This window comes from Mixophyes fleayi, chromosome 1 (assembly GCF_038048845.1).
Source record: "Mixophyes fleayi isolate aMixFle1 chromosome 1, aMixFle1.hap1, whole genome shotgun sequence".
Lineage (NCBI taxonomy): Eukaryota > Metazoa > Chordata > Amphibia > Anura > Limnodynastidae > Mixophyes > Mixophyes fleayi.
The window spans coordinates 194,913,248-194,936,566 of NC_134402.1; the positions used below are offsets into that span (position 1 = coordinate 194,913,248).

The window sequence follows — 23,319 nt, forward strand, 5'->3', positions numbered from 1 at the left end:
CTTGTGACCATATGAGCTGGTCTGGAAATATTTGCTGAAAATAGAGCTCTGAATTACCAATCAGCATGTATAGTATTGTCCAGTGACAACTATTGCAGATGTTGGCAGGTTAAGGTAATAATTGTCCTTACACCACCATTCCCACATTCATGATGTCACAACAAAAAATTCACCTAAAAGGTTCACAGTGCAAACTCACTAAAGGTGCCAATATAAGCTGCAATTCTCGTGGTAAATTAGTGTAAGTGAACCAGAGGCAAATTGCTGCTACTATGGCTATGAAAATAGCTGATCGGAAACAACAACTAACTGGGATGTTTCATATGTCACTGAGGACTGTTTAAAAAAGTCTAACAATGACTGCATCTCTGTATTGTATCGTCATCCAATTACACTATTTGTACCATGTATGGTCTGGCCTTTTAATCCTAGTGCCTACAGCCTGATGAGTGGACATATAGCACAGGAGGGATTGTTAAGATTTGTTGTCATTTTGTTTGTTTATTGCTTTTTATAAAATATATCTACACCTTGACAGACATTCTGTCAGATACAAATGATCATAAAACAAAAAACAAAATGCTCCAAAGTGACAAAATGCTACTCGGACAATAGAGGAGTCTCTCCATACCGATAAATACATAAGACCAAAAAGAGGAACAATTTGGAGGAAAGAGGCAGTATGCCTTTAAAATCACCGTAGAAAGGTTTAAAAAAAAGGTTTGTGTTGACATACCTTCCACTAAACAGTAAAATAATAAGTAAACTTGTCAGATCCTATTACAATAAGCCAACTAGTCATCTTATCATGACAATGCAATTGAGAGAAACTCTGCTTTAATTAAAGAGAGGGTCATGGTTGAGGATGCCTATCAGTATGCACACAGAGAAAGTAATCAAACATTCTGATAGCATAAGAGGGAAAAGTACCTTATTTTGAGAACTTGAAACCTGTAAGAAATGTCTCTCTATAGTTTGCACTATTTCTCTGTTTTGAGCTGGGTTTATTGCAGTGAGAGATTCAACTGAAGTGTGTGCCAGTTTCAGCAAGCTACGTTACTAAATATAAATCCCAGTTCTGCCCGACATAACTTTACTACAGGCCTCGCTTGAATAATTTACCAGTTATTTGCTGTCACCTTTGAAGATCCTCAGTATAATTTTCATATCTGATCTATAAAATTATATATTACACAAGAAAAGAATGAGAAAAGTCTCTTACCTTTGGATTTTAGATCCACACTACAATGTCCACACTCCTCTGGCACGCTGCGAGTGGCTAAATATACAGAAACAGGTGCAAATCTCGACCAGTGTAAAATGACAACCAATCAGGGAGAAATCCGAGCCATGTGGATGCAATTTTCATGTCTCTATAGCTCTAGCTGGCTGTGAAAGAGAACAGAGATTTTCCTATTATGATCTTTATAGGTAGTTATATTTATAGACATGTGGCGCTATATAAATAGCTGATGATGATGATGATGCTGAACAAGTCCTTAGTTTGAAAAGCCAGTCCTACATTTTTTAAAATATCCCTTTTTAGGGCTGTTCAATTGCATAGTATCACTTTTCTTCTTCTAGATGTAGTTCTTGATACCTTCTTGGATACTCTATTGTATAAATTGTGATTTGTTGAAAAGGGATGTTTAGAACACAGTAAAATTATATAATGACTCAGTGCATGTTAGGGTGTGTAGCATATCTATATATAAGTTTATTTCATCATTGTTTATGTATATGGTAACACAGATTTCATAGTGTCAGACAATCATCGTACAGATATGACAAACATGAAAACAAAATATATAATGACAGATACAGATAATATATAATAATAACAGTGAAATTAATACAATTACGCATAATAACTCCTCAACGGATGGTTGCGAGGAAGCAGATCGAAAGAGGGAGGCAGACATGAGAAATAAAGAGGAGAGGACTTATTTAAATAAATATAGTTAAATGTAATAAATGCTGAAAATTCATTACACTGTAAGACGGCTCCTGAAAAGCTAACAATCTATTTAGGAGAAATGACATACAGAAACAGGCCGATTAGGACAAATGCTACTTAAAAGAAAATTGGTGAGATAACTGGAACCGGGACTGATAAGTAAGGAATTCCAAAGATCAGGGTCAATAATAGCAGGTGAATGGGATGGATAACAGATGGCCTGAGAGGGATATATCAAGAAACAGCTGATTTATAGAGAGACAATCTAAAACTTCTAAATTAAAATTGGTATATTAAACTCTATTGATGGGAACTAAAGAATGCAGCATTTTCTGTATAATGATGAGACCGACATATGTTATTTGTTGTGATTCTATAGCTATATAGTGTTATATATATATATACCCCATTATAATCAACCAGGTAGGTAAAAAAAAGGTGCTGTACGGTGAAGATATAAAAATTAAAATGCAATGTAAAGTGTGGTTAGTTTTTTATTGATTTTCATCATTTAAGATTTACCATTTGTAACAATAAAATATCATTGGGTTAAGCAATACTAAAGCCTCTTTTTTTATATTACTAAATATATATTGTACCAAAAAACACCCTTTAAGGATGGGCTGCTACTTATGGGTCAGTGTTGTGGGCTTGCCCCCTGACTAAAGTCTGCCAGCCGGCCCGATAGTGCCCTGTTTAGAATTGAAATAATGGCCCCAGCGCTGTGATGCAGCAATGCTAACCTCTTTGTTATTTTGCCATCCATTTTATTAACAGTTTAGTCATTCCTGAACAATATTGGGGTTATACTATGTATTCAGTAATACATTTCAGCCACATTGAGCTTGCTCGTTTAATTATTTTATCCATACCTCCACAAGGGTGATATTGATTCAGAATTGGATTGAAGTCTATTTGCGGGGCGTAAAAATGCATTTTTCTGCACTGTGCATGGGCAAATAAAGCCAAGCAAATTTAGAGATGCATGTACTTTGCACACACTGTGGGTCTAACTCTGCTTTTGCAGTAACCAGTGTTTCAGCTGGGGAGAAGAATGCTATTTTTTTTTATGTATTTATTTTTTCCACTTTCCTGCCATTGGGGGGCATTGGTGGTATAGTATGTGGACTTGGAGCTAGGGTACTTTAAACTTTAACTCATACTATGACCCTCCCATTTGGAGTCATCTTCAATTTTGGTTAAGTGACCTTTGGAGTAGGGCTTTTTTTCTTTAGGACTGATGCCGTGTTATTTTTAGTTAATTTTTATGTATTTATTTATTTATGTAAGTTCTGTGAGTTTCCTCCACTGTGGGTTCTTGAGACGAAATGAGTAGCTTTTTCGCTTCCCTCACCTTAGATAGTCTTGCAGCCCTCTCCTTTCCATTACATAGAAGTCACTACATAGGACTCGCAGTGCAAACGGGCTATACATAGCTGCAGCACTAGAGAGAGGAGTGCTCCTCACAGGCTGCACATTGTGTCTCTACCTTGGCAAAAAGCAGCTCTTCCTTTGAAGAGTAAGCAGTTCTCTATTATCAGAGAGTACAGCTGGGGCTGAATTTGCAAAGGGGGTCAGCCAGCAGAGTGGTGAACTGAGGGAAAGAAAGTACACAGAGCACATCCTGGAGGCACTGACAGCGGGGAGAGTTTAATGGTATGGGTCTGCTTCTCCTCCTCCGTTTCCTCAGCATAGTCACCATTTTTCCCTGCACTAGGTTATCTCTCCTGTTGTGCTCCCTGATATGTAGCTTTTCCTCACATACAAAATAGACTGTAATGCTATATTGTTTTGCACTGTCCTACCCTGTTAATCTTGTGTAGTGTGTGTTTATGTGTCAGTATATTTATATCTATAGTGACCAGTCTGTCTGTATTACATATAGGGGCATATTCAATTGTTAGTTTTCCGCGCCGCGGAAGAACTAGTACAGTCAATAGGGTAATATGTAGCTGGATTTCATCTCGCGACTCAGGGAGCAGCGAGCTGAAATCCAGCGAGTAAATTACCGTACTAACTGTTTTTCCGCGCACGATTACTGTAATAACGCTAATCGTACGTGGACCGCGAGATTTTCGGCGTTTCCGACGAGAATTTAATATGCCCCATAGTATCAGAGTTAACTGAAATTTATTTTTTCACTACTATTTCTTTCTCTAGTGGGTGTTTCTGCGCACTTCAATTTCACCACTACGGTTGAGAAAGGAACTTCCAAGACTAAAGAGTCCGCTGAAAAGTCTGTGCAAAACTATACTTGTGCCAAAGGAAAAAAAGTATAAAGCAGGCAAACACCATATTCCTGAAATTATTCAGGCCATTATCTCTGTCTCTGATCTCTCATCTGAAGAGTATCGGTAGTTAATTCAGAAGTCTGAAGGGGAGGACACTTACAATGCAGAGGATGCCTCTCAAACACAGTGTGGATGACTTAGTCCTGGGGTTCAACAAACTTTTAAGATTTGCAGATTTGAGGTGACAGATTCTTCTGAAGTCTCCCTTTTTAAAAGACAGAAGAAGCAGAGGGTCTGTTTTCCACCATCTCCTCAACTTTTAGAGATGGTTTCAGAGGCTTGTCGAAAATCCAACAAAAAGTTCCAGATGCTGGAGAAATTCAATTTCAGTTACCCCTTACCATTGAAAGAATCTGCTAAATGGTAGAATTGACCCAGGATAGATCTTCCCATTGCCACCTATCAAGAACCACCACTATACCGATTCAGGGAGCACCCTCACTCCAGAACACTATGGATAAAAAGTGTGATTTTTCTCCTTATAGCCGCATAAGTGGCGGCCTGGGTAAACGAGGCTATACAAAATGGGCGAACAGAAAACAGGCCTAGAGCTGAAATGTTCTTATTATTATAGATTTGTAAGGCATTACAGTAGAGAAGACATACAGTAGAGAAGACAGGACATAAATAAAACAAGGACATAAAATGCTAACAGAATAAATCCAGATAAAAAAAACCCAAAAGGTATGGAGGACCCTGCTCATTAGAGAGCTCCATTCTAAGTGGAAAAGGACACAGCTGAAACAAGAGGAGAAAATGTGGGTCAGAGTGGAGATTGGGACAGCTGTGGCGGTGTGGAGCGGTGAAAGAGGAAATGAGTCTTGCAGCAGCATTTAGGATGGACTGAAGTGTGGATATATAGGTGTCAGGAATGCCAGATAGCAGGAGGTTGCAGCAGTCAAGATGGGAGATGATGAGAGAATGGAAAAGAGTTTTGGTAGCATGATGAGTAAGAAAAGGGCGTAATCTGGCAATGCTTTTAAGGGGGAATCGACAGCACTGGGAGAGTCTATATATGATAATATTGACTGAACATATTCAGAAAGCTTCTGATTTTTTAGGTCAGGCATCTTTGGATGCTGCTTCTGTCACCTTCAGACTCTCTGTACTTATAATTGCAACTAGGCGTTCATTGTGGTTTACAATCCTGGATGGTGGATGCAGAATCAAAACAAACTCTGGTGTTTCACTCTTTTGGTTCAAAACTGGAGCAAATCACTCAGGAGGTAAGAAGCTCCTTTCTGCCCGTCAGCAATGCTAAAACACAATAACCAAGGTTTCATTCCTTTTGTTCCTTTAGAAGGATGAGAACAGCTTACACTAGAGGGAAGCCTTTTCCCTCTTGTGGGGGTTTTCCTAGAGGCAGGGGTCAGCCAGGTGCATCGCTCCGAAGCCGACAGAAATGATCTCTGCATGACGGGACGATCCACTGCTTCACTGTGGTGGGGGGACATCTTCTGCAGTTTATGGACCAACTAGCCTTTTCCACAGATGCCTGGGTTCGGGGAGTGACAAGGGGCGATGTTATAGATCTGTTCAAATTTCCCCACAGCAGATTCTTTACCACAGGCCCACCTGCAGACTCAGAAGACTGGCACTCAAGGAAGCTATCAGGAAGCGTCTGGCATCTGGAGTAGCAGTTCCAGTTCCACTTCAAGAAAACGTTTGAGGTCAAATTTTAGCACTACAGATATGGCAGCCAACATATTTAACCTAATTATGATGGCAGCTATATTGTTAAGATAGCAGCATAACATATTAAGATACATGTAACATAAAATATGATTTTCGCTATATAAATGATAATACTACACAAACCAATCACAGGTAACATTTTTATGCTTAGTTTTAAATTATGCCCTAAAGATCATTTAAGAACTGCAAAAAAATGCAGGCTAATACTGTTTCCATATGTGCGCAAAGGTGCCCACCTGTCACCAAGCACATTTTAATTCCATTGAGGCAGGCTGTTATACTGTCACTTCTGCCAGTGTGCCCAAACCATCATATATTTGTCTGCCAACTGAGCAACTGCATTCAATGTCACTAGTTCTCAGTCCAGAAATTATTCCTTCATCAGCGTTGCACACCAGCTGTGAAACTGTTCTTTGCAGATCAAGTCTATTACCACTTTTGGAGTTTTGCCAACAGATTCATCTGCCCACTTCACCACAAACTGCCACAGCGGGCTCGTGAATTTCAAATGGGCTGAGTCCCAAAAGCTTGTCTCCATGGTAATAGTATAACATTTTATGAGGGACACATTTACTACTTCATAGTCCACATAGTACTCTGGCGCCACTCCACGTCCTTGCAGTGTGTGGACTAAATACTTTACCAATTCCTTCCTGGGTAAATCATGTAGTTTACACATAATTTCAAACACCTGCAAATGTCCATCAATATCTCGACACTGTCCTCAAAATTGGTGAAGTCAAGGTATCCAATTTTGAGCACAGCAGATGGTAACTGTTCACGGGGCACTGAAGACAGTAGTCTCCTCTTATATCCCCACATTTTGATAATGAGCCTTCTTTACTCCGGAGCTAACTCCTCCGCTAAGGCTGTAATCTGTATCACTAGGAAAGCAGTCCCACCATCGGCACAAATTTGAGGTGGCACTGCCTGTTCATGCTGTGGGAAAAGGCAGCTACTGTGAGAAGGCGCTGAGCTCTGTGATGTTCTCACAGATACTGCTGGGTTTGGTCACTGTCAGCTTCTTTCACATCTAACATGTTGCTCATCCCAGTTTATCAGCACCTTGTTAATCTCGCCTATTGTTGCTGAAAATGTGATATCAACGCCTTTTGCTTGACAAAAGGATTTAGAGGTTCATCTTGGACATTGCACTGTTCTTAGACATCCTGGGCCTGATTCATTAAGGAAAGGAAAGCAAAAAAGGGAGAATCTTTGCACCTTGGCAAAACCATGTTGCATTGGAGGGGGATGTAGAATTTAAAATTTGGGGGCACATTTATAGTTGGAGTAGGGCATTTCTTAGACCAATTTTTTAAATGTCAGTGTAAAAATAAAGCTATTATTTGTGTGCTACATGAAAAAATAGCCTGTATTTTTCTTATGTGCAAAATAATAAACTAATTTGCACCCCCTTGTGTTGTAACATGGTTTGTCCAGGAGTAAATTTACTCCTTTCTTTGCTTTAATTTCCTTAATGAATCAAGCCCATTGTGTGTTCCCTGTACTCTTCTACTGAGTAACCTGTCTTCAAAAAGCCACCTGGGATTATCCCACTACTAACACCACATATAAACTATGATAGTATGGGCATAGTACTTTGAGTGTTAACCGCACAAGTTGTAGGACAGTAGTCACCTCCAGCACTAGCCTCTGCTTACATCTGTTTGTTGTATATAGCTGCTGAAGCTCCACTTTGCTGATGACTGTGGTTGGTTCCTCTTGATCACTTACTTAGGATCAGGACAAGATAGCTGGCAGAGCTGTGACTCCAGATACAGTGTTCAACACATTAACAGACTTTTAGCTGTTATCTGATTATAGGCGTCATGCAGGATCTTGTAGGGAAAGTAGTTCTTATTGCTCATAAGTAGCCACAAATTACAGTAAACTGTAAATTCCCAAATATCTGTATGCTTACCACTGAGGTATTTTCCATATTATTCCTACCACACACTTATACAGGACAGGAGACTCCTTGTCAGTAAAGCAATGCAGTTGTCAAGGTGATGCCTTCCATATGTTCCTGGCACAGGAGGGACGCTACTTTAGATATGATTTCTTGATTCTGTGTTACACAATATGCTATAGGCATGCTACATTAGAAATCAATAAACTTTTTGCATTTACAATAATATGCACTAAGCGGGATGTGTCGATAAAAAAAGAAACTTATTATAACAATAAGTCATTTCTTACCATTTTCAACCACTCATTATTTATATATTGTCACTGGGTTGATACTAGAGATGCTCACTGACCCCTGTGTTTTGGTTTTAGATCTGTATTAAATTTGTATTTTGGTTTTGGCAAAACCGCCCTCTCTTGTTTTGGTTTTGGATCTGTATTTTTTAGATTTGTTTTTTAAATATGCTAAAATTACATAATGTTGCTCTTTTTTGTTCCTACATTATTATTAACCTCAATAACACTAATTTCCAGTAATTTCCATCCAATTTTGACCACCTCACAGGTCACAATATTATTTTCAAACACACTTTTGGCCAAAGACTGCAGCGAGCTGGCTGGATGCTAAGCGACAGAGGAATGACACAAACACACGACAATTAGGAAACAGTGCCACACAGCAGTGGCAGAAAAGAAAAGTGGTGCAAGATGAAACTGTTCTATATTGGATCTCAAAAAAGACATGCACAGTTTAACAAACCAAGCACTTCAGCGACAAGGAATGCCACTTTTGAAGTGAGTTCAGACACTGTTAGCTTGAGTCAAGTGATTCCCCTAATTAGACTTTTGGAAAAGCAGCTAGAAAAATTGAAGGAGGAGATGAAACAAAGCAATTCTGCTATGTCGGACTTGTAGATCAAGTACTTTCTTTATCTTGCCAGGATCCAAGAGTTATCAACATCTTGAAATCAGATCACTAAATTTTGGCAACTGTGCATGATCCTAGGTTTAAGAGCTATGTCTTCACTTTCTTTCCAATTGACCCAGATCTCAAGAGATGCAATGAGCTCCTGGTCAGCAAGCTGACAGCTCAAAAGATACATGTCACAACGATGTATCCTCCCTCAGTTTCTTTGCCAACTGCTGCTAGGAGACACCCAGTGGTGATGCAGATGAGTCAGCACATCATTTTGACATTTGGTCTGGTCTAAAAGACTTGCCCAAAAATCGTGACAACTCTGTCGTAAAATTAACTACAAATTCCACGAGGAAGGACATTACTGGCAATTACATCAAAGTACAGATACTTCTGTAATGGTGGATTCCAGAGGGAATGAATTACTATTGTGTGAGGATGATGACAGTGTAGATTGCAGGTGCTACTATCTAGCTGAGAGAAGGAAGCTAGCTGATGCTAATATGCCTGTTAATATTTTGGGTAAAATGGCATGTTTACAATTTTATGTTTTCTACATCAAACTTTCACCTTTATTAGAGAGGAATTATTTTTCTTCAAAAAGGTAAAAGTTTTTTTTTTTTGTTTTTTTTTACATTTTTGTGTCCCTGACGTAAAACCACTATGCACTTGAACATAGGCTTTAGCAGATGATGAATCATCATAACTGGTGCCAGCAGCTGCTTGGTGCTCCTGGTTTTCTGTGAGCTGATGTGAATCCATATCGATGGCACAGAGCAATGTGACTAGAGAATGGAAAGTGACAAGACCACTGCTACACCTGTTAGTGTGTGCCCAATGGCAATGAGACTGGAGAGTGACAAGAACACTGACACCCCTCCTGTTTCTGTATGAGCAATGGCACACATTTATATCACTGGAGACTGATAAGAAGAACACTCCCTCTCCTCCTGTTTCAGTGTGAGCTATGGCACAGTACAATGTCACTGGAGACTGCCAAGAACACTGCCTCCTCTTTCTGTTATAGCTATGATGCTGGCCAACTGCACTGGAGACTGCCAAGAACGCTGCTACCCCTTCTGTGTCTGTCTGTGAAATGGCGCCGGATCTCCGTGGAGGGCTGTACTTATAGAATCCAAAACTCGCGAGATCCGACGACGCAACAATGATGCTTGCTCGGGTGGGCTTGGTTTTTAGAAAACCAAGCACGAGCATCTCTAGTTGATACCATAGGCAGAACTAGCAAGCTGTGGGCCCTGGTGCAGGAGGTGGAAACTGGGGACCCTTCTGTAGATATAAGAAATTATGAAAGTGGAGATAACCTGTTGAATTTTCTACCATTGGTAGGTAGGTACTTTATCAACTGCAGTCTAAACCATCGCCAAATGTAAGAGACAACATATTACATGTGATGCCTGCTCGGACAATTAAATGGGAGATTGTACAGTCTGTATAGCTAGTATATTAACACATTCACAGACATCTATGATGCCTGTAATGCCCTGACATTCATCAAGAACAGACTCATGAATTTTTACACAATTGAGGCTGATCATCTGGCAGATAAAAAAATGTTGTGTTGCGCAGTATATGTCTCCATCTGAAATAATCCAAGCAGACCCCAGCCAGATTCACCTTATAAAACAAGCAGCACAGGGGTTTAAGTACCTATTATTTTCAAACAAGATACCATATTTCTTTTTAGTCTACTCTATGGCATAATGGATTCAATTCTGACTAAGGCTATATATGTGTGGAGTTTACATGTTGTCCCCGTGTTTGTGTGGTTTTCCTCCCACAGTACAAAAAACATACTAGTAGGCTGATTGGCTTATGACAAATTGTACTTTAGTGTGTGTGTGTGTGTGTGTGTGTGTGTGTGTGTGTATATTATTATCCTTTATTTGTTAGGCGCCACAAGGTTTCCGCAGCGCCGTACACAGTACAAACAGTAGACTAAACAGGGTAGGGAATTTATATTATAAACTCCAATGGAGCAGGGAGCTTACGTATTCTCTGTACAGCACTGTGTAATATGATCAGCGCTATGAATAAAATTATAATAATAAATACTAATATTCTTAGTGAGCTGAGCTTTAACAAAATAGCATTATCATACACAGACATAAGAGAGAATATGTAAATGTTCCTTCTCTCGTGATAGACAGGTCATGTGACTCACTTTGTGATACAGTGGTGTGCGCAGATACTGTAAGGCCATGGGAGGGAGCGTGTTGAGTATTAAGTTCTTTTTAATACTTTATATATAAGCTGGAAAGACAGGAAAATCACCTTCAAATGTGTTTCAATGTCTTCTTTAATGGAAAGAAAGAACCAGTAGTAGGCAGGAGAATATGGGGTTCCCTCCGGGCACTGTGGCAGGCCGGAGAAATAGAATATTTCCATATAATATTGAGTTTTAGTACTGTGATTGTAATAGTGTATAACAATCATATCTTTGAAAATATTTGAAAAGAGACTGCACATAGGGTCTGATGAAGAATAAGTACTACATCAGTTTGTATAGTTTATCTTGTGTTAAATAGCTCTGTGCATGCCTTGAAAAGTGTCCGCATGCATATGCGCCTATGCATATTTGAGGGATTCTGGCAGTTATGCCCAATTGTGCCTGGAGATTCAGGACAGGGGAGGGAAGTGGCGTTCTAAAGTAGACTGAGTACAGTAAGGGCTTGTTCGCACAATTGCGAACAGTTGTATATACACAACTGACCAAGCCATATTATTTGCTGGTGGTCAAGGACAAGGTAAAATAGTGTGTGATTATTAGCTGTTTGTAAATGCTCACCTGATGCACATATGTGCTTTCTTTGTTGCTTTCTTGATGAATGCCAGGGCATTTCAGGCATGTGCATGTTTTAATATACCAACTATACAGACTGTACAATTTTCCATTTAATTGTCCGAGCAAGCATCACATGTAATATGTTGTCTCTTACATTTGGCGATGGTTTAAACTGCAGTTGATAAATGATGCTTTTATGAGCATGTTTATAGCATGTTCATACACAAGACCAGAAGTGGTTTCTCCTGTATTAGAGAAGGTTTTAAACTTTTATTGATGCCTACCAGTGAATGCGTAGTTTGCAAACAAAACAAATGGTTATAAACATGGGTGACTTAGGCATGGCGGAAACCAGTCACATATGCTACTGGTGCAGACCTGCGATAATTATGTTGGTAACTGCAGCATTTTTAGTGAACGCAATTTGCATCTGCGATTTGGGACGCAATTGTGGCCGACTCTGCATCAGCCACATAATGCAATAAGAGTGCTTGACCCCCGTCTTCTACAAATTAGAAATGTGGAGACAGCCCTTTAAAATGCAGAATGGATATTTCCCAATTGTCCTGATTTTAGACAGAGATAAGTTTGCAAATGTTATTTGGCTAATGAATTTTGGTATAATATAATCTGTGGCTATTTGTTACTATTATTAGCTGGATGTATGGATATATTGATACATAAATGAGGGATCACCTATTAATGATATTTTAATAAAGGCTATTTAAAAATACCCTCATCCGAGCACGGGAGGACTCCTCGCATTTTTTTTTTTTTTTTTTACAACATTTATCTATTTTTTTAACTTTAGACAGCGGCTCTATAGACAGGCAGTGTAACACTGATGTGTTTACTAATGTCGCAGCTAGGAAGCAGCGTGTTATCTATGGCATTTTTAACCTAAACATGGGAGATTTGGCTAAACACTGGCATGTTTGAAATTCCAGCAAATCCCTAGAGATGACCAGCGATTTTGAAAATCAGAGTAAAGATCGCAGCTTAATACATCTGGTGACTTGGGGACTAAAATCGCCAGCGATTTTTAATTGATGAAAAAAATCGGAGCTTGATACATTTATCACCAGGGGGTAAATGTATCAAGGTGCGATTTTGCAAATCCAGCGATTTTCTCTGGAGAGTTGAAACGCGCTGATGTATGAAGTTGAGATTTCATGTTAAATCGCCAGAGGTGTGTTTCTGTCAAAATTGCTATTTCCAAAATCGATAGAGATCAAAGTCCCGACTGTTTGCCACTCTAGCTATACAAGTCTCAAATGTATGAAGCTGTGATTTTCTAGGGAGCGTGGTCCACCGAAAAAAACGAGCTGGCCCCCCCTCTAGGAAGATCCAGTCCAGTGCTGAAAGCACTAGGGCTCTTCCTACACACCTTGGTGGTGGGTGGAGGGTAATAAACTTGATTATATAGTTAAAAAACAAACACGCCATTTTGTTTTTTGGAACTACAAGTCCCAGCCAGCCCGGGCTGCCCTAAACAGTGTGGGCATGCTGATGCTTGTATAACTACAAGCATCAGCATACCCATGGCAGCCAGGGCATGTTGGCACTTGGAGAACCACAAGTGCCAACATGCCCTAACACTCAGGGCTGGCTGCGACCTGTAGTTCCACAAAAGAAAATGTTAAATAAATCACAACACCTGCTTTACAAACCACATAGTTTTAATAAAAATAATAAAACCCCCAATAAAGACACTAAACACCCTCATTTATACCACATAATTTTATTAAAAATAATAAATCCCCAATATACTCACCAGTGATGTTTTCTTCTTTCGTCAGCAGCTTTTATCTTAAAATGTGTGAATACAAGTCCGGCTTGTAAATGTCCAAAATTAATTTGTACCCAAAAGTCCAGCTTGTAAATGTCCAAAATTAATTTGTAATTCCAGTCCAGAAGGGCCCCATATTTGTATCCAATCCGAAACATGCTTGGTTACAAAAAAAATAGATGACAGATGCCGCAAACAACTTCTACTCTGTAGAAGCTCTGATACGCAATGAACTTAGCTTATGCGCGAAGTCAATTTATAGTATTAGGGTCTTTTTAATATGTGGGAAAATCCCTAATACTATAAATAGACCTCGCGCATGAGCTAAGTTCATTGCGTATCAGAACATCTACAGTGTAGAAGCTGTTTGCGACATCTGTCATCTTTTTTTATTTTTATTTTGTTTTTAACCAAGCATGATCCGGATTGGATACAAATATGGGGCCCTTCTGGCTGAAGATAAGAAGACTGCAGTCAACAAGGGGGCCCTCCTGGCCAGAATAACTGAAGACTTCAAGCAACAAGGAGGGCTTTTTGCCCAAGAAGAACATAAGACATTTCAAGCAGGGACTTTGGATACAAATTTATATGGACATACTTTTCAAGCATTTTTGGATTAAAAGCTGCTGACGAAAGAAGAAGATTTCTGATTGGTGAGTATTTTGGGGTTTTCTTATTTTTAATAAATGTATGTGGTATGAATGAGGGTGTGTATTGTTTTTATTGGGGTTTATTTTTATTAAAAGTATGCGGTTGTTAAGAGGGTGTTGTGGTTTATTTAACATTTTGCATTGTAGAACTACAGGTCCTAGCCAGCTGTGGGTGTCAGGGCATGTTGGCACTTGTGGTTCTCCAAGTGCCACCATGCCCTGGCTGCCATGGGTATGCTGGTGCTTGTAGTTATACAAGCATCAGCATGCCATAAGACTTTAATAAAATTGATTCATTATTCTAATATCCGCATTTTTGTTGTGAACCACAAATAGACACTGTACCATAGGTGCTGATTACATAGTGTTTACTCAGTCAGGTGCACATACATTACAGTATAGTAAGGGGCATTAGATGCATGTTAAGCAACCCTTCCCCTTAAGATGCATCTTATTTTGACATACACTTATCTTTGAAATATGTCCCTTACCAAGAGCAAATTCAACTCCTACACATGATGTTTGCAAACTTCTGTAATGAATATATGCCTTTTTTTAATTATTATTTTACTATATTGGCTTACTATTACTAATTAACAGTGGGGCAATAATTTTTTTTCTCGTGATGTTAGTATTGCATGATGGGGACACCATTTCAACTACATACTTATGACACTACAAGTGCTCATGTGCATGCTGACACTTGTAGTGCCACAAGTATGTACTTTGAATGGTGTCCCCATCATATTAAGTGTTGCCATAATATAAAAATATAAATACTGTCCCACTTGTGATGAACTATTAAGCCACTGTAATATAATAAAAAAAATCCCTTACATATAATCATTAATTAAATATGGCCCACTAAAATATTCTTAAAATATTTTGCCCCTCGTGAGAAAATGAATAATCTTTTTTGCTCCTCTTCAACATAAAAACATGCTTTTTTTTAAACTTACATTCAGCCTCCTTTTATATTAACATTGACCAGATAGCTTAAACTAGATGCTTTGATTTCTGTTTAATACCAGGCGAGTTTTAGTTTCTGTTGAAACTCGGGGCGAGTTTGTGTTTAACCTGCGGTGAGTTTGACTACAACATAGAAGAGATAGGTGTTTTAAAATAGACACAAATCGCCAGAGATTGGATTTTGGAAAATTAAAATCGCAGGTTAATACATATGGCGATTTTGCACTTGAAATCGCCGGTTATTTCTCACGATTTGTGGCGCTTTGAAATCGCTGAAGGAATTGCAGCTCTATATATTTAGCCCCGAGTATTTAATAAGAAGTGTGCCTTTGAAGTAATATTACGATAGGATTTATACCATGTAATTAAAAATATATTTAAATCAACAATATAATCAGAGGAACTCATAGTGAGTGCAAAATGAACATCAGTCAGCCATGGTTAGATTTGTGCAGATATAATCTATGTATTGGGTGTCATACTATATTAGCTTTTGTACAGGGCTTGATGCTATGCTGCCACGATCTATGAATATGGCAGAAAGCTATATTATATTTGAATGAACTAAAAGGTGACAGGGCAAAACTAAACTTTTTGCAGAGCTTTTAGAAGTACAATAGAGGGTGATTTTTACAGCTTTGAGAGCACAGGTCAGTTTTCCTTATGTAAAATATGTTGCGCTCAATGCACAGTACATGTGCTCAGCAGATATGCAATTAAGTAATAGTTTGATTTCACAAATGCATTGGTCTGACGAATATCCAATGTAATCCTTTGCTTGTGTTGGCTGGTCAGTACTAGACACGTGGTGCTCCCAGACCTACAGCTTCCACTGAGCAAATCAATTCACACTGTAAGTGGGGGCAAGAGTGTGTACATGAGCAAATCAAACTCACTTGAATGCATGGCCTTACATGCAGCTCTGCTTTGCTTTTTATTTAGTAAAATCTGTCTAAATGATTTAAAGAAAAAAAAATCAGTTTCATTGTCAGCCTTTTTAATCCGAAAAAGCATTCAGCTCTGACTGAATTATCCACATACAAATGATTTAGGATTAATTGCCAGAGCAAAAAAAAACAGTCAACCAATAAACCAGTTTCTTCTAGATGTTCTTGCTGGGAGAACTTAATGTGGTCTGGGTGATGGGGCATATGAAGGCTGCCTGCAGGAAGAGAGTATCTAAGGACAGTTAGCAGAAATTACTGTACATTATTGTGTACTGTCACATGTCAATAATTATGATCCATATTGCTGACAAGAGTACAAGTATTTTTACTTAGTGTCTCATTGCACATAATGGGTTAAAAGTTTCTTCTCTTAATTTTTTTACATTATCTATATCCCATGCACTCCAAGATTACTACACTATAAAAAACATTGTAACCAAGATGCATTGCTTTAGCTCCCTCTTTTAGTACCAACAGTGCATCACTTTTCTTTAACAATTGAAACCTGCTCAAATATATATTCAGATATTGAAGTAAATCACAATGTTCTTACTCTTCTGAGTTTGAGTTCTGATAAATGAGGGTAGGGTAATCTTTTGATACAGATGGCAGGAGGCACTTTAGGCAGAAATTTGTTATGGGTTTCTAAAATCACTTTAGCAGGTAAAAAATACTGGTCCTGAAGCAAACATTTGAAGTTTTCTTAAAGGAGGGGGGGTGGTGAGCGCTCCCTAATGGAGGGTGTTGTAGGCCGCCTGGGGGAATGGCAAGGGAAGTTCCAACCCTTGGAAAGTAACCAGTAGAAAAAGCAATGTTCCCCTGGCGCACGTATGTAGACTTGTTACTAAATAAATGCATTTTATTGCTTCAATATATCAAACGTTTGAAATATACAGTAAAAACAAGTTTCAAATAAGGTTGCAACCTTGTAAACAAAGGTATCACTGATTACATGTATACAATTGCAATGGAATGTACACGGATGAGTAAAAGGTGAAACACAAATCACAGTATGCTAGGCTTGTAGTCTTAACACACAAATACATATCTGCATGGTGAATAGGTGTCCAGTAAAAGTCCTACTGATGAGGGTATGCTCTCTTGATTACCATAGATCAATATCCCAATGGTAAAGTACAAGCCAATAAATGCAGCTCCAAAAACGGAGTCCAGGGTTAAATGCGTGCTATAGATTATGTAAATAGTTCCAGCGTATCTCCGTGGTATGTTAGGTTCCAAAAACAGTCAGCCCAAATATCGGTGTGGATAGTCCAGAGATTAGCTCACATGGGCAGTGTAGCCTTTGGTCCCGATACTTGCTGCAGATTGCAGGTAGGAACCTCTGAGATTCCTAGCTAAATGGGAACTCTATTGGATCTCTTCTGCCACTGAAGTGCCTCAAATCTCTGGCCCTCTTTCCTTCCAAAAGTATCTCTATTTTCCTATTGATTTTGTACAGACCTCACAATATTCCCAATGGAATTTGAAGTTTTCTTGTCTTACTGATGTAACAGCAAGTAGGAAAGTGTCAAGCACCTTAATGGCATAGAATCCAACATTTTAAGTTACAAATATTCAAATGCACAGGGGCGACAGAATATGAACGTTTCCCAGATTTTATGTGTATATTTCCTCACTGCCAGGAGGACTTTACATTTTAGCCAACAAACCTCTGGCTGTCTATTAGGGACTTTTCAATAGCCAGGGAATGAAGAATGTAGGGAGCATCAATGGTCAATATATTGCTAGTTTTTTTTTGGAGTAACTGGAAGCAAGGCTGGTGGTGTCACCAGGGAAGAACTGCAATTACTTGCACCTTGTCCATTTGAAATTTTCTTCAGAACCCTGGCAGAGGCTCTGGGGGAATATAAAGGCTATGGAGAACCACCAGTGGGTGGAGAATACTTCTATAATTGGTGCGTCAGGAGCTGTACTCTGAAGGCATATACCATCATTTTTCAGTCTCCTAAATGCATTGAGGATCTGCTCAAGAGGTCTGCCGAGACATTTAGATGACCTGAGGAAAAACTGCTGTTAAGTCCGACAGTTGCTTTTCTGCCCATGTACACTTTTTCTCAGTTACTAACTATATTGTGCTGGTGTGTTTGCCTCCCTGCTTGTTGGGGTAGAGTTTCATTGTATGATTTTATCTGCACTAATGTGGTCAGAATCTTTGGTTGAAAGTGTAATAGTGCCAGTTTTACTGGCATTAGATCTTTCCAGTTGGATGACCACAACATTTGATGTTTCAGCCATTTCCCTGGACAGCGTAATTCAGTACATCAGCTTCCTAAATGATTCCACTGACATGACTTGTAATAACTTCAGTCTAAATTGTCATCAGGTCTTCTATGTTTAATTTACAGTTCACATACATAACACTCTGGTGCTTCAAATACCTTGCAGTGTCAGTGGAACTCACTACGCACCTTGCTGACCTTGAACACCACGCTATTCTAATCACAGCACAGTGCCTAGAAGAGATATCAGAGCCCAGTAGGGTGCAGCTACACACGGCTGGGGAGCTGCTACCCCACTATTTACCTATATAACTTAGACTAAACAAAATGTCTGCTTCAAAAAAGAGTGTGCACAGAGTATATTTATGTTTACCCTGCATCTGCTTTCCAGGTTTAATCAGAATGCACTAAGCACTACTACTGTGCCCTATATTGTGGGGGATGTAGTTGAAAATTCGACAGTCAAAATGTCTACACAAAAATGTCAACAGTCATAGGGCTAGATTTACTAAACTGCGGGTTTGAAAAAGTGGAGATATTGCCTATAGCAACCAATCAGATTCTAGCTGTCATTTATTTAGTACATTCTGCAAAATGAGAGCTAGAATCTGATTGGTTTCTATAGGCAACATCTCTACTTTTTCAAACCCGTAGTTTAGTAAATATACCCCATAATGTCTACAGCTTCATTATGTTGACACAGCTTCTAAAGTCAATATTCAAAATGTCGACATAAATAAACAGATATAAACAAATTAATACATGTAAACAGCTTAACCAAACCTAGTGCTGCCAGCATAGAGTAATACTAGCAAAATAGGAGGGGAAAAGAGCATGGGGTCTCCCCAATTTTACTATTACCAGCACTAGGCTTTGCCAGCCTGGGCTGGTGGAACTATAGCAGGGGAATCTGCAGCGTGGCGTCTCCCTGCTATAATGACAAACCAGCACCAATACCAGGCTGGTCAGCACAGGGTTGAATTCCCTCGGGTCCACCAAGACAAAAAAAATGTGGACCTCCCTAGGTTAAAACAGCCCAATGCTGACAGCACTAGGGTTCTTCCTACACCCCTGGGACAGTGGGTGTGGAGCAATAATAATTGTTTAATAGTAAAAATCCATTGTGTCCCTGGTGCTCTACAGCTCCCAGCATGCCCAAGCTGCTATTAAGTGTTGGGGCATGCTGGCAGCAACATACTGATGTCTGCCTGGGCATCTCCTGGCACTCAGGTTCCACTGGGACCTGTAGTGCAACAAGGAAATATTTAAATAAAACAGAAACCTGGTCAGAACCTGGAGTCTTCATTAGAAAAAAAGTCATCGCTGGGAGAACCTTCTATTGGGGGCATGGTCCCGACATGACTTCTGTAGTATATTTCCCCGAAAAAGTCATCTGTCATCACTGCAATGACAGATGATGCTTAATGGGGCAACTATCCAGATAATCTTAAATAGGCCCCTGTAAAAATAATTGATACATTGAAATGTACAAAAATCACTCAGAAACTGACCATTTCCTCCACATATCTATTTGTACTATTTATTCAGCTTTGTAGAATAACTCATTGCTCTCACGAGTTTTACTCAATAGTGTCTTTGACTATGTAAATGTAATGCCACCAGTATGTAGCTACCATTAGCTGGAATAGATAAAACCGTAGATCTAGAGGTTTGATCTGACATGAACTTATGAGAAAATGGTTTGAATAGCACAGACTGTTTCCTGGCCTCTAACAAGGCCATCTGTTTTCCTTGGCCCTCTGGCTATACAATGTGACTGACCCCACTGGTAAAAGAAAACTGTTTCTATTTCAGATCTAATCAAATCTATCTGTGTAAAGACGTCAAGACCTTTGATGCACTGACAGAACCTTCTTTCCCTCCTATACAGTTTTGGTAAAAGATAAAGGATACAATGTTGCTGACCAATATGACTGACATAGGAGTAGTGTAACTAAGAAGATGGCATCACAAATTTACTATCCCTCACAAAGCTAATTAACACACACCACTATCTCGAATCAAACTTTATATATCATCATCTTCAACATTTATTTATATAGCACCTGCAAATTCCATAGCGCTTTACAATTGGGAACAAACAGCTGAAACACAAGGGCATGTGCTACATCATATTGTATATTGGACTAGCTAGAATGCAAAGGTAAACAGTATTGAGTGGGCTGTGTGATCAGTCACACAGCAATGTTGGTCAGAGGGTTGTTGTTTTGTGTTAGCTGTGTAGAGGGTGGTAATAGGGTAACCTAGGGAGATAAAGATGCTGGTTGAGGAATATCATAAGCTTGTCTGAAGAGGTGGGTTTTCAGAGAACGCTTGAAGGTTTGAAGACTAGAGGAAAGTGTTACTGTGCGAGGGAGGGAATTCCACAAAGTGTGTGCAGCCCAAAAAAAGTCCTGTAACTGGGAATGGGAGGATGTGATGAGAGTGGAAGAGAGAGGCAGGTCTTGTGCAGAACGGAGGTGTCGAGTTGGGAGATGTGCAATTTTGTTGACGGCCTTGTAGGTTGGTACAAGTATTTTATATTGGATTCGTTGAAAAACAGGCAACCAATGTAGAGACTAACAGAGTGGCTCAGCAGAGAAAGAGCGCTTTGCAAGGAAAATCAATCTAGTTGCTGCGTGCAAAATAGATTGTAGGGGTTCAAGTCTGATTTTGGGACCAGCAAGGAGTGAATTGCAATAGTCGATGCGGGAGATAAGTGCATGAATTAAGGTTTTTGCAGTGTCTTGTGTGAGATATGTGCGTATTCAGGAAATGTTCTTTAGATGTATGTAAGATTATTTAGAAATAGAGTCAATGTGGTAAACAAAGGATAGTTAGACACCTAAGCAGCGAGCTTGCGGGGTGGGACTTATGGTCATGTTATCAACAGAAATAGAAATGTCAGGCAGGAAGCTTCTGTTTTTGGGTGGGAATTCTATTAATTCAGTTTTTGAAGGATTGAGATTGAGTTGATGAGAAGACATCCAAGATGAAATGGCAGAAAGACAGTCAGTATTGCGAGACAACACAGATGGTGAAAGATCAGGAGAGGATAGATAGATTTGTGTATCATCCGCATAGAGATGATACTGAAATCCAAAGGAGCTTATTAGTTTTCAGTGGTGTAGATAGAGAACAGCAGAGGACTTAGGACTGAGCCTTGTGGTACTCCAACTGATAAGGGAAGCGGAGCGGAGGTGGATCCAGAGAAATTAACACTGAAAGAGCAATTAGACAGGTAGGATGAGAACCAAGATATGACAGTGCTTTCAAGATCTAGTGATTGTAGCATTTTTATGAGGAGAGAGTGGTCAACAGTGTCAAATGCAGCAGAGAGACCCAGGAGAATTAGAAGAGAGTACTGGCCTTCAGTTTTTGCTGTGATGAAATCATTGACAACCTTAGTCAGCGCAGTCTCTGTGGAGTGTTGAGATGAAAGCCTGACTGAAGAGAATCCAGTAGGTTGTTTGCTGTAAGAAAGTGTGTGAGGCGAGTGTAGGCAATTCTCTCGAGAAGCTTGGAGGGGCATGGGAGCTGAGTAATTTGAGAGAGTTTGCGTCAGAATTTTGTTTTTTCAAAATAGGAGTAATCATTGCATGCTTGAATAGTGATGGAAAAATACCAGTAGTGAGAGAGAGATTACAGATTTTAGTTAGAGGTGGAATGAGCACAGGAAACAGGGACCCACCAATTTGTGAGGGTATAGGATCAAGAAGACAGGAGGTAGAGTAGGAAGATGAGAAGAAAATAGAAACTTCCTCTTCATTTGTGGGATCAAATGAAGAGAGAGTGCCAGAGGGTGCTACAAAGTAATAGAGCTGATTGCTTGTCGAGGGGGATGATATCACTTCAAGTCTGATCTTATCTATTTTGTCCTTGAAATAGGAAGCAAGATCCTGGGCACTGATGGTAGTCAGAGAGTTTGGGGTGGGAGGATTGAGAAGAGATTTAAATGTGTTAAAAAGCCGTTTGGGGGTTAGAAGCCTGAGCAGAGATGAGAGATTGGAAGTATGTTTATTTTGCAGTGTCCAGAACATTTCTATAGGAATGGTAGATAGCAGAATATGTGATGAAATCATTAGAGGTACAAGATTTACGCAGTGACGTTCTGCTTTACGAGAAAGTTTTCGTAGATTTCGGGTTACTTTAGTGTGCCACGGTGGGCAACGAAGTCTAAGCGGAGTATGTAGAGTTGCTGGAGCCACTTGATCATATGCAGTTGCTAGGGTTTGGTGAAAATGGGGTACTGCACGATCAGGGGAGGAGAATGTAGAAATTGGGGTGAGAAGCTGTTGAAGAGAGGTAAAAACTGTTGAAAATCAATAGAGCTAACATTCCTGCGGTTGTGAGGAGGCTTGGAACAGTTTGATACTAGGTAAGGTAAAGAACTGGGGGTGAGCGAGTACCTGATAAGGTGATTGTCACGAACACGCTCCCAGCTGCTGTGACTTTGGGGTGTTCGCTGTACGAGGTCACACACGATTTCAGCCCGCAGTCTCTCTCTAGCTATCACACAGGTTATAGACCTACGGAATCGCCCCCAAACACAGCGCTCTTACACCCCCAAACACTTCAGGTTTGACACCACCTATTGGATACGGGCAATAGGACCCCAATACACTGTCCCACACTGGCACACAGGCTTCTAGTTATCCACAAACTAGCAAGACCCACACCAGCACATAAATGGTTACCTCTTCACATCTCCAGACTGTTACACAAATGTAAATGCAAGCACACACAGATTGTTAATTAAATGTATCAACAAATCACACACTGGCATTCCAAGGGTTAACTTGGTCGAGCTCTCTTCTAACAGGATAATGGATTTGTTAGAGTATCAAGGACGTAACTTATTAAATTATAGATTTAATATACAAAAATACAGGGCATACAGATAAAAAAAATAATGAATAACAATTAGTAGATTGATATAACAAGCAAAAGCAGTTTAAAGTAAAAAGGGGTTACATTCAGAATAGCATTTACGTGAGTTGCATAATCTGCACCATGGGGAATTGGCTAGGAAGATGGACAGCTTATCAATGTGGTTTGATTTCCCCAAAAAGTCTGACAATTTGTCCTTTCAAAACCCAGATTTTTAAGCAAAATAAAATGGAATGGTCTTCACAGAGACAGCGTTTAATGCTA

General features: G+C 39.5%; 1 protein-coding gene across 3 annotated transcripts in view; it reads right to left on the reverse strand.

Annotated features, from left to right (window-relative positions):
- JSRP1 (junctional sarcoplasmic reticulum protein 1) overlaps nucleotides 1-23,319 on the reverse strand; it is a 171,178-nt gene that overhangs the window by 133,555 nt on the left and 14,304 nt on the right. For all 3 annotated transcript variants that reach the window (XM_075204719.1, XM_075204717.1, XM_075204718.1), the window contains exon 2: nucleotides 1,223-1,389. The gene's annotated coding sequence lies outside the window, so the exon portion shown is untranslated. The remainder of the gene's footprint in view (nucleotides 1-1,222; nucleotides 1,390-23,319) is intronic.